This window comes from Melanerpes formicivorus, unplaced genomic scaffold (genome assembly GCF_026170545.1).
Source record: "Melanerpes formicivorus ecotype bairdi unplaced genomic scaffold, bMelFor1.0.p_v2 SCAF_46, whole genome shotgun sequence".
Lineage (NCBI taxonomy): Eukaryota > Metazoa > Chordata > Aves > Piciformes > Picidae > Melanerpes > Melanerpes formicivorus.
Window position 1 is genome coordinate 3,592,180 of NW_027142398.1, and position 8,931 is coordinate 3,601,110.

The window sequence follows — 8,931 nt, forward strand, 5'->3', positions numbered from 1 at the left end:
TGACTTCTCTCCCTGTCCCCATCCAGGTCTTCTGGGGGTGCTGCCAAGCCTCTCCTGCTCCAGGTGATGCCCCAGTTCACCTTTGCTTGCTTCTGTGGGCTCCATGGCTTCTGCAAGATGAAGAGGAAGAAAGAAGAGCCCAGCACAGAGCAGGAGACAGCAGTGTGAGAGCAGACTCGTGTGTGTGCCCTGCTGAGAGGTGCCTCAGGACCCTGTTCCCTTCCCATTGGTATGCTGGGACTGCTGGGGGGGACGTTTCACAGGGTCACAGGGGTTGGAAGAGACCTCTGGAGATCACCCAGCCCAACCCTCCCTGTGGTCCCATAGGCTCAGAGGGTAGTTTTGCTTGGAGAAGCCCTTTAAGCCCATCCAGCCCAACCATCCTCTAACTCTGCTAACCCATGGCCCTCAGCACCACACTTCTGGGGCTCTGAAGCACCTCCAGGGATGAGCATTCAGCCACCAGAGGATTTGCTGCCTCTCTCTTCTTGCCTCTCCAGCAGCCAGCTCCCCCCCTCAAAGCATCACCCTCTGCCTGCAGTGGCCTGGGGTGTCCCAGGGGACTGGGTGGGGGCTGCTGGGCCAAGCTGCTGGGGCTGGGATGGTGCTTGGCAGGGGAAGGGCTCAGCAATGGTTTTGCTCATCAATAGCAGCAGTGGGCTGGGGAGGGGGGATGGGGGGAGCTGGTTCATCTGCTCTAACACGCAGATTCTGCAGCTCCTCTCATCTGCTCTCTCCCAGATCCTTGTGTGGCCAGGAGGGAGCTGAAGCACAGGAATGACCTTGTCAAGAGGCAGAAGCAGATGCTGTGGATGTTACCCAGGGGCTGCAAGAATCCTGCCCAGACACCCAGCCCAGCCCAGTGCTCAGCCCTTGGCACCTGAGCAGCCAGTGACAGCAGGAGCCTGTGCCCCAGCAGGGTAGAGCCCCCTCCCGAGCAAGCTGCCCTGCCCTTGCTCCACCCAGCCTCAACAGCCAGACCTGGAGGGGGCTTCAGAAGCCAGGGCTGGTCCTTGCCCTTCCTGGAGTCACAGTGGTGGAGAGGCTGGCCCCTGGCTGGTGAGTTGTGCTGCAGAACTGGCTGGAGGTGAACACCGAGGTGGTCTGGGGGCTGCTCCTTTCAAAGGTCTGTCTCCAGCAAGTGTCTGACTGCAGGCTGCCTCCCTCCATGCCTCTGCCCTGCCTGCTGCCAGCCCTGCAGCACTCCAGGAGGTTCCAGAGGCACCAGACACACCAAGCCTGCCTGGATGCTGCTCCCTCTGTGACCAGTGCAGACTGGGAGCTCCCAGGCCACGGGCACAAGGGACATCCTGGGCTGTGACTCTCTGCACACCTGAGCCATGGGGCTCGGTGGGACGTTGGCACACCCTGGCAAATGGACCAAGGTCCCTGAGCTCAGGGCCCCTCTGACTCCCTCCAGGGGCACACAACTCCTGGCATCCTTCCATACTGCACTTCCCCTCTCCCTCTGGAGACCTCCCGAGCCTGGAGCCAGAGGCAATGCCTGGGGCTGCTGGGCAGGAGCTGCTCACCCCCAGGGTTAGTCCTGCTCCTGCCACCCTCTCCTCCCGCGGTGGCTGAGCAGTCACCTTGTGCCACGTGGCTGTTCCCAAGGTCCCCCCTCTGCCCCTCACCCTGTCTGTGTGTCCTTCCCACCCACTGTTGAAGCCATATGGGAGCTCCCTGCATGCTGTGCCTTCCTGGAGGTGTCTCAGCCAGACATCCCTTCTTAGACACCCTCCAAAGAGCCCCAGGCTGTGTGTGCTGGGGAGCAGGGAGTGGGTGAGATAGGGTCCCCTGGGGGCTGGGGACCTTGACTCGGATTCCAGTGTCTGGATCCCCACCCCTGAGAGCAGCCAGCTTTGCAGATCTCCCTTCAAGCCCCAGCAGCTGCCAGTGGCCCCAGAGCTCCTGTTTGCATGGAGAGAGCAGGGGGGGCAGCCCCTAGGAAAGGGAAAACGCTCGGGGTGGGGGCAGCCGTGGCGTGGAGGGGATTGAAACCCCCCTGCAGGGGATGAGCACACTCAGAGAGCAAACCCCCACCCTCTGTGAGCAGCTGGCTCAACCTTTCCAGGGCTTGCCCAGCGCTCCCAGACGAGGTCCTGTCTCTGCAAACAGAGCTGTACGTGCCACTGACAGCTCCCCTCTGGAGCAGGTTTGTTGGCTCAGCCAACATCCAGAGCCAACACAGCCAGGGTTTTATTTTCTTATCCAAAGGATTTAGCACAAAAAAAAAAACCACCCCAAACCCTGAGCCAGGCCAAGAGCACAAAGAACACAAGGTGCAGCTGAGGAGCTTAAAATCCTCTCTGCTGGGTGCTCGTTGTCCAGGGCTGCAGTGGGAAGCAGCTGGGAAGCAGCTCAGGGGTGGTAGCCAGGGCACGGGGTTGGGGGCTTAGGGGGGCACAGGCTGCACCCTGGCCCCAGCCTTGGGGCACTTTGCTTTTTCTTCTCTGGAAAGCCCCAGGGATGTGAGCTGTGGGATCTGTTGGTGCAGCCCCTGGGCTGTGCTCCCACCTCAGCTCTAGGATTTGGCACAGGGCAGGGCACGTGGTGGCACAGGAGGTGCCCTGCCACGAAAGCAGCCTGGCTTCCCTGTCATTTCTCACCACCAGGCTCAGCAGAGTTCAGCCTGGCTTGCAGGGGTAATGCTGGTGGTTAATATCTCCTCTGGGACCTCTGGGGCTGCTGCAGCAACCTTTTAGTTAAGCAGCACAGCAGGAGCTGCTTCAGCCAGGCACTGAAGGTGGCCGAGGTTCGGGCTGGGGCACTCACCTTTTGGCTTTGGCTGCTGCTGCCCTGCTCGTGGGGGGACACAAACTGGCTCCCTGCTGCTGATCCAAGCAGGAAGCATCCTTGTGAGGTGCAGTGTGCAGAGCTGGGGCTGCTGGGGCAGCCAGAGAGACCATCAGAAGCAGGGCTCTGGGGGGGACATCGTGGGGCAGCTTTGCTCAGTCGGGCTTTAGAGCAGCTCAGTTATGAGTGTGGGGCGGAGGGGGCCTGGCCCAGCTCACGGCTCTGCCACCCTGGCTGCTGAACCTCTCGGCTCACAGATCCACCAGGGCTTGGCAGGCAAAGGGGTGCAGCCGAGGGCCACCAGCAGCTCTGCTGTGGAGGTGGAGGCTTGGTGCTGGGGCTGCAGGGAGAGCAGCTCAGGGGAGGAGGCTGCAGGGGGGAGTCTCCCAGTTCTGGTGTGGGATGAGCTGGGAGCAGTGCTGGGAGCACAGCTGCGGTGCTCAGCCTGCGGTGCAGGGGTTGCAGGTGATGCATGTGCAGTGCACACAGCATGGGGCATGCTGGGCACATGCTGGGCACATGCTAGGCACACACTATCCTCATGCCATGCACACACTGCACACCATGCTGTGCACAGTGAACACGCTATGCACACGCTGTTCACATGCTATGCACATGTTATGTACATGCTATGCACACACTGCAATGCTGCGTGCATGGTGCACATGCTATGCACATGCTAGGAACACGCTGCACACAGTGCACATGCAGTGCACATGCTATGCACATGCTAGGAACACGCTGCACGCAGTGCACATGCAGTGCACATGCTATGCACATGCTAGGAACACGCTGCACACAGTGCACATGCAATGCACATGCTATGCACATGCTAGGAACACGCTGCACACAGTGCACATGCAATGCACATGCTATGCACATGCTAGGAACATGCTGCACACAGTGCACATGCAGTGCACATGCTATGCACATGCTAGGAACACGCTGCACACAGTGCACATGCAATGCACATGCTAGGAACACGCTGCACACACCGTGCACGTGCCAGGAACACGCTATGCACATGCTAGGGGCATGCTGCACACAGTGCACACGCTCTGCACATGGTGTGCACACGGTGCACATGCTGTCCACATGCGAGGAACACGCAGTGCACACGTTGCACACATGCTATGCACAGGCTGTGTGTGCTGCACACACACTGTACACGCTGTGTAGGCTGCACACACGCTTCTCACACACACCCCACGTGCTGTCCACACGCCGTGCATGCAGCACCTCTGTGCCTGCTTGGGTTTTCCCCACCTCTGGACTCTTCCCAACCCCCTCCAGCGAGGGGCTCCCAGCTGCCTGTCTCCCACCCTCGCCCATTGCCCCCCTGCCCCTGCACGCCCCGGGAGCGCAGCGGGACCGTCGCAGCACTCCGGCTGCGTTCCTTTTGGAAGGAGCCTTTCCCGGCTCCCTGGAGGGATGCGGCTCTCCCGGCGCCAATCCCTTCTCCACCGCGGCTCCGAGCAAAACGCTTTGCTCCTGGCTTCGACCTCTATTGTGCTCCTAAGCGGCTGGCCGTGCTTGTCCATCTCCCAGTCACAATGACTTGACCTGGAGACGCGGGGCCGAAGGAAGGTGGCTTTCATCTGCGCATCGGTCCCCACCAGACTCCAGCCTGACGCTTCCCTGCTAGCAAACTAAGCAGGAGCTGAGCTCCTGGGAGCCTCACAGCCAGCTTCCAGCGCCGGGCAAAAGCAAATTGGGTTGTTGCCTTCCTCCCTCTCTCTTCTCCTTTCCCCCTCTCCCTTTTCTCCTTTCTCCCTCTCTCTTTTCACCTTTCTCCCTCTCTCCCTTTTCTCCTTTCCCCCTCTCTCTCTTTTCTGCTCTCCCCCCTCTCTCTCTTTTCTCCTCTCCCCCTCTCTCTCTTTTCTCCTTTCCCCCCTCTCTCTTTTCTCCTTTCCCCCTCTCTCTTTTCTCCTCTCTCCTCTCTCTCTTTTCTCCTTTTCCCCTCTCTCTCTTTTCTCCTTTCCCCCTCTCTCTTTTCTCCTTCCCAGTAGCAGCATTTTAATAGGATTTTAGCAGAGCATTTTAATGCTTCTGAGACAGCAAAGCCTGGGAAGTTGACAGCTCTTGTCACAGCACAAACATTTGCTCCATGCCTCTCTCCCACGTTTGCACAAGCCCTGGCAGTTTTACAAACCAGGAGTTTGCTTATTTTGGGGGGTGGGGAGGGATTTCCTCTTCCCTCCCAAGTTCAGGCACTCTGCCTTTGACTCTTCCACCCAGCTTTTGCTCTTTCACAGCAGAAACAACTGCACTGGGCTGAGGCTGGAGTGGCTAAATCTTACTAATGGTGGTGGCAGTGAGCTGGGATTGTCCATCCAGTGGTTTCCAGGTGGTTTTCTGATGAGCAGGGACCTCTACCTGAGCAAGTGGGCCTGAAGCTGAGGCTGAAGAATCGCCCATGCCCTGGCTGCCTGTGGGCATCCTTGGTTCCAGAGGGTGCAATAAACCGTGTGAGCTGGAACTTGGCCCCTCTGATGCAGGGCTCCCTGCAAATCCCCTCTCACAACACTAGCCTTATCTGTACTCTGGGTTCCCAGGGTGCATGGAGAGAGCCTCCACCTCCAACCCTCCTCAGGCAGAGGAGAGCTGTGCTCCCCAAAGATGCATTTGTTCCCACCAGCAATAATCTTTCTCTAATCCTATTACAACGAGGAAAGCATCCAACCTCCCTTCCGTGGGATGCACTGGGGAGGGAGGCCTCTGCTGGGGTTTTGGGTTGGGATGGCTCCTGGCCCAGCCCCTTCCTGTGTACCCCGAGCTCTTCCTGCAGTGCCAAAGGGCTGGAGCAAAGCTGGCAGCAGCCATTGACACCTCTGCACCAGGCAGGATGGGCAAAACCCATCATCTGAAGTGAGCAGCTGCCTGCACCAAGGGTTCAGGGGCTGGAGCTGATGCTGGAGCGTTGGGGGGAAACATCAGCTTTTAGCGATCGAAACACCCAAAGCATCACCTCAGGCTCATTTCCAGGATCGGCAGAGTAGCCTCCTTTGTAAATATTGGCTTACTCCACAGCCTCCAGCTGTTTATTTGCATGACAATAGCTGGCTTGGGGACCAAAACATGTGTGCGTCCGTGTGGAGGGGTGAGGGACGAGTCTGTGGAGGGGCTGATGATGGGAGGTGGTCCCGTGGAGGGGCTGGTGATAGGAGGTGGTCTCCTGGAAGGGCTGGTGATGGAGCCAGGGGATCGTGCACTGAGCCCGTCGGAGATGGAGCGCTGTTCGTGCAGTCAGCCGGAGGGGTAGCAGCGCACAGAGGAGGAGGCAAGATAAAAACCCAAACCACTGCAGCTTGAGCTCTCCTCTTGCAAGACCTTCTTCAAGCCTTTGCTGGCGATGTGAAACAGGACCAGAGAACCACACCGGTGCCCTCGAGGCTGATGCTCTGCAGCAGGACAGATGGCTGCCACCCGGACACCTCGCAAGCATCAGCTGGAGGCAGCACGTTGGATTCGAGAGGACGCTGCGCTGGCTACCAGGCAGGGCGATTGCTGCAGCCCAGGTGGTAACCAAGAGCAGAATGCCTTTTGTCTGCAGGAATCACTTGGTTAAAGCTGCCCTCTCCCCCCTCGCACGGGCAGGATTTTCACCCAGCTGCTCGACATTCTCACGCTGACCCTGCTGCCCTCCTGCAAGCCAGCACCGGGGCGGGGGGGCGGCGGCTGTGCAGAGAAATATCTTGGGCAGGCTGATAAAACCTGCGGTTCACGGCCAGGTTTGATCCTCCCAGCCCCTTCCTGCTCACCTCCCTGCGCCTCTCTCGTCTTCCAACAGTTCAAAACAACAGCTGCTCTTTGTGGCCGGCCACCGAACACCCTTTTTTCACCCCCACCCACGCCCCCGCAAAGTACATCTCGAAGGACAAAACAAAGGCAGCCTCAGGCAGCTCCAGGTGGGCACAGGGAAGCTCGGTGTTGCTTGGGGAAAAACCGCTGACTTTGTTCTGTTCCTGTTTGGTTTTGCACATCAGCGCAGCCTCCCCAAATCCAGGGACTGCTGCTCCGAGCGCTGTCCTTGGCGAAGGACCTTTGGGTTTATCTCTGGGCTCAGGAAAAACACAAAAGAAAGAGAAAGGAGAGAAAGTTGGTGGAACACGAAGTGTATTTCTTGAATGTAACTTCATTTTTGCACAGCCCTCCCCCCGCCCTGGAACGTGTGGTGAGCACCTGAGGAATGCACTCAGGGACTGAAAGCCCTGGGGGGCGGGGGGGGATGAAGCGCTGCTCCGGGATTTATTCCCAGGGCAAAGCTAAGGGGTTAAAGGGGACCTCTGGTCGATGCCAGTGGCGCTCCAGAGGCAGTTTGCACGCTGTCTGCAAAAGTATTAATTAGCCAGAAATGAGCTTGGACTGGACCCCAGCTTCTCCTCGCTGCGTCCCGGCCCCATCTCTATGCAACCAGCGAGCACTAGCAGGCAAAGATGGGCTTACAGTGGGCTGAGGAAGCCCCGGCTCCACAAAGCCCTGCTTAAACGTGTTTGCTTTGGCATCTGGCTCGATCCAAGCGATGTGCCCAGCTCCCCCCAGCGAATCTGCGCTAATCCCTGCAGAAGTGCACAAGGACCAAGCAGAGGGCAAGAAGCAGAACTGCCCTTGCAGCATCTCCCTGACGCTGCCTAACGAAGATCAAAGCGTTAACCCTCTTTTGATTGTCCTTTTCTTTTATCCTACTGTCTGGATTTCATCATGAAGGGACCTACCCAGACATGTTCCTCAGGAGTCTCCCAGCCCCAGTAGCCATAGAAACCAGCTATTTTTAGCCTGTTTTCATGATGCCAGTAAATGACTTTTCCTCTGCTTTGGGGAGACAGAAGGTCCAGGTCAGCCTTCTGTGAGCTGGTGGATGGTAAATGAGCATCTCCAGGCGAGGTGGGCATCCTCTCCCCCAGCAGCACAGTCCCTTGGAGGAGGGATGTGGCATATGCACAGCTCTCTACGCACAGAGCAGAGGACTTTCTGCTGCATTTCCTATGCTAGAGGGGGGAAAAAATCCCCAGTATTTATAAGCATTTATTTTGGAGTATGGATTTTATAGCCCTCTGGAGATCAGGGCTTATGGTATAGAATAAGCTTCCTCCTTGCCTAGGCTGGTTCAAAAGACCCTGCAGTAGGAGTTAAGCAGTGTTTGGAAACGTGATCAGCGTGGGTATGGACAGAGTGGTGCTCAGAGCACGAAGCAGCCCCACAACAAGGCCTTTTGGGCTCCTGGGGTGTGGGTAAGTCATGCTGCCAGAGGCTGTGGAAGTCACAAGGGAAACCACATTTGGCTGAGCAATGATTGGGCCACATGCTAATGAGCACCACTGGCAGGGTAATTCAGGGGGAAGAGAAGGAAGAGAGCATCATCTTCCTGCAGGGTTTTCTGGGAACACCCAGCACCTCCTAGGATCTTCCCACAGCAGGGTCCAGCCCACGGGGGCGTTCCCCTGCCTGCTCCCCACCTTCCTTCGGGGTGCAAACAACACCGGGGGGGAAGCTCCTTGGGGCTCAGGAGCATCCCAGCCAGCACCGTGCCCTTGGTGGAGCACCCTGGGACGGGACCAAAAAACCTCTGTTCCCTTCTTAGCCCACCCCAGGTGTCCTGGAGCTGTAAATACACCAAGCCCGGCGGCTTCTGCTGTAACCTGTCTAGTTTACAAGATTGTCCTATAAATTATAGATGCACACCATGGCTGCAGTTTGCACCGAGACTCGCCTATCGATCTGTCTCCTGCTGGTTAACCTTGGGGAGCGCTGCTGCCCGGCAGAGTGCTGCCGCCGCGGGGTCGTTTCCTACCGTCTGTCTGTCTGCACTTGGAGCAAGCACTTTTCCTGGCCCGACTGTAGCAGCACGCAGGGAAGCAGCAATAAACCAGCTTTATGACAGCCCTCTGACAGATGGGTTTGGTTTGTGTGTGTGCTGCTTGTGGTCCCGGGCTGGGGTGGGAAAAAAGTGGGAGGTGGGTTTGGTAGGAGATGGGCAGGCAGAGGGGGGAACGTAGGCTGCTCTGATCCCACTCTCTTCCCACCGAGCCCAGTGTGCAGCTAGAGAGTCGTGCTGCAAGGTCACTTATTTGCACACACAGAGTGCAAGTGGAATCAGAATCATGGAATCCTAGGTTGGAAAGGACCTCAAGGATT

The 8,931-nt window shown here is 57.9% G+C and overlaps 1 long non-coding RNA gene across 1 annotated transcript in view; it reads left to right on the forward strand.

Annotated features, from left to right (window-relative positions):
* Positions 1 to 8,679, forward strand: part of LOC137451847 (uncharacterized) — a 46,017-nt gene extending 37,338 nt beyond the window's left edge. The window contains exons 3-4 of the long non-coding RNA XR_010989909.1: positions 27 to 229; positions 742 to 8,679. This is a non-coding gene — a long non-coding RNA (uncharacterized lncRNA). The remainder of the gene's footprint in view (positions 1 to 26; positions 230 to 741) is intronic.
* Positions 8,680 to 8,931: the final 252 nt, after the last annotated feature.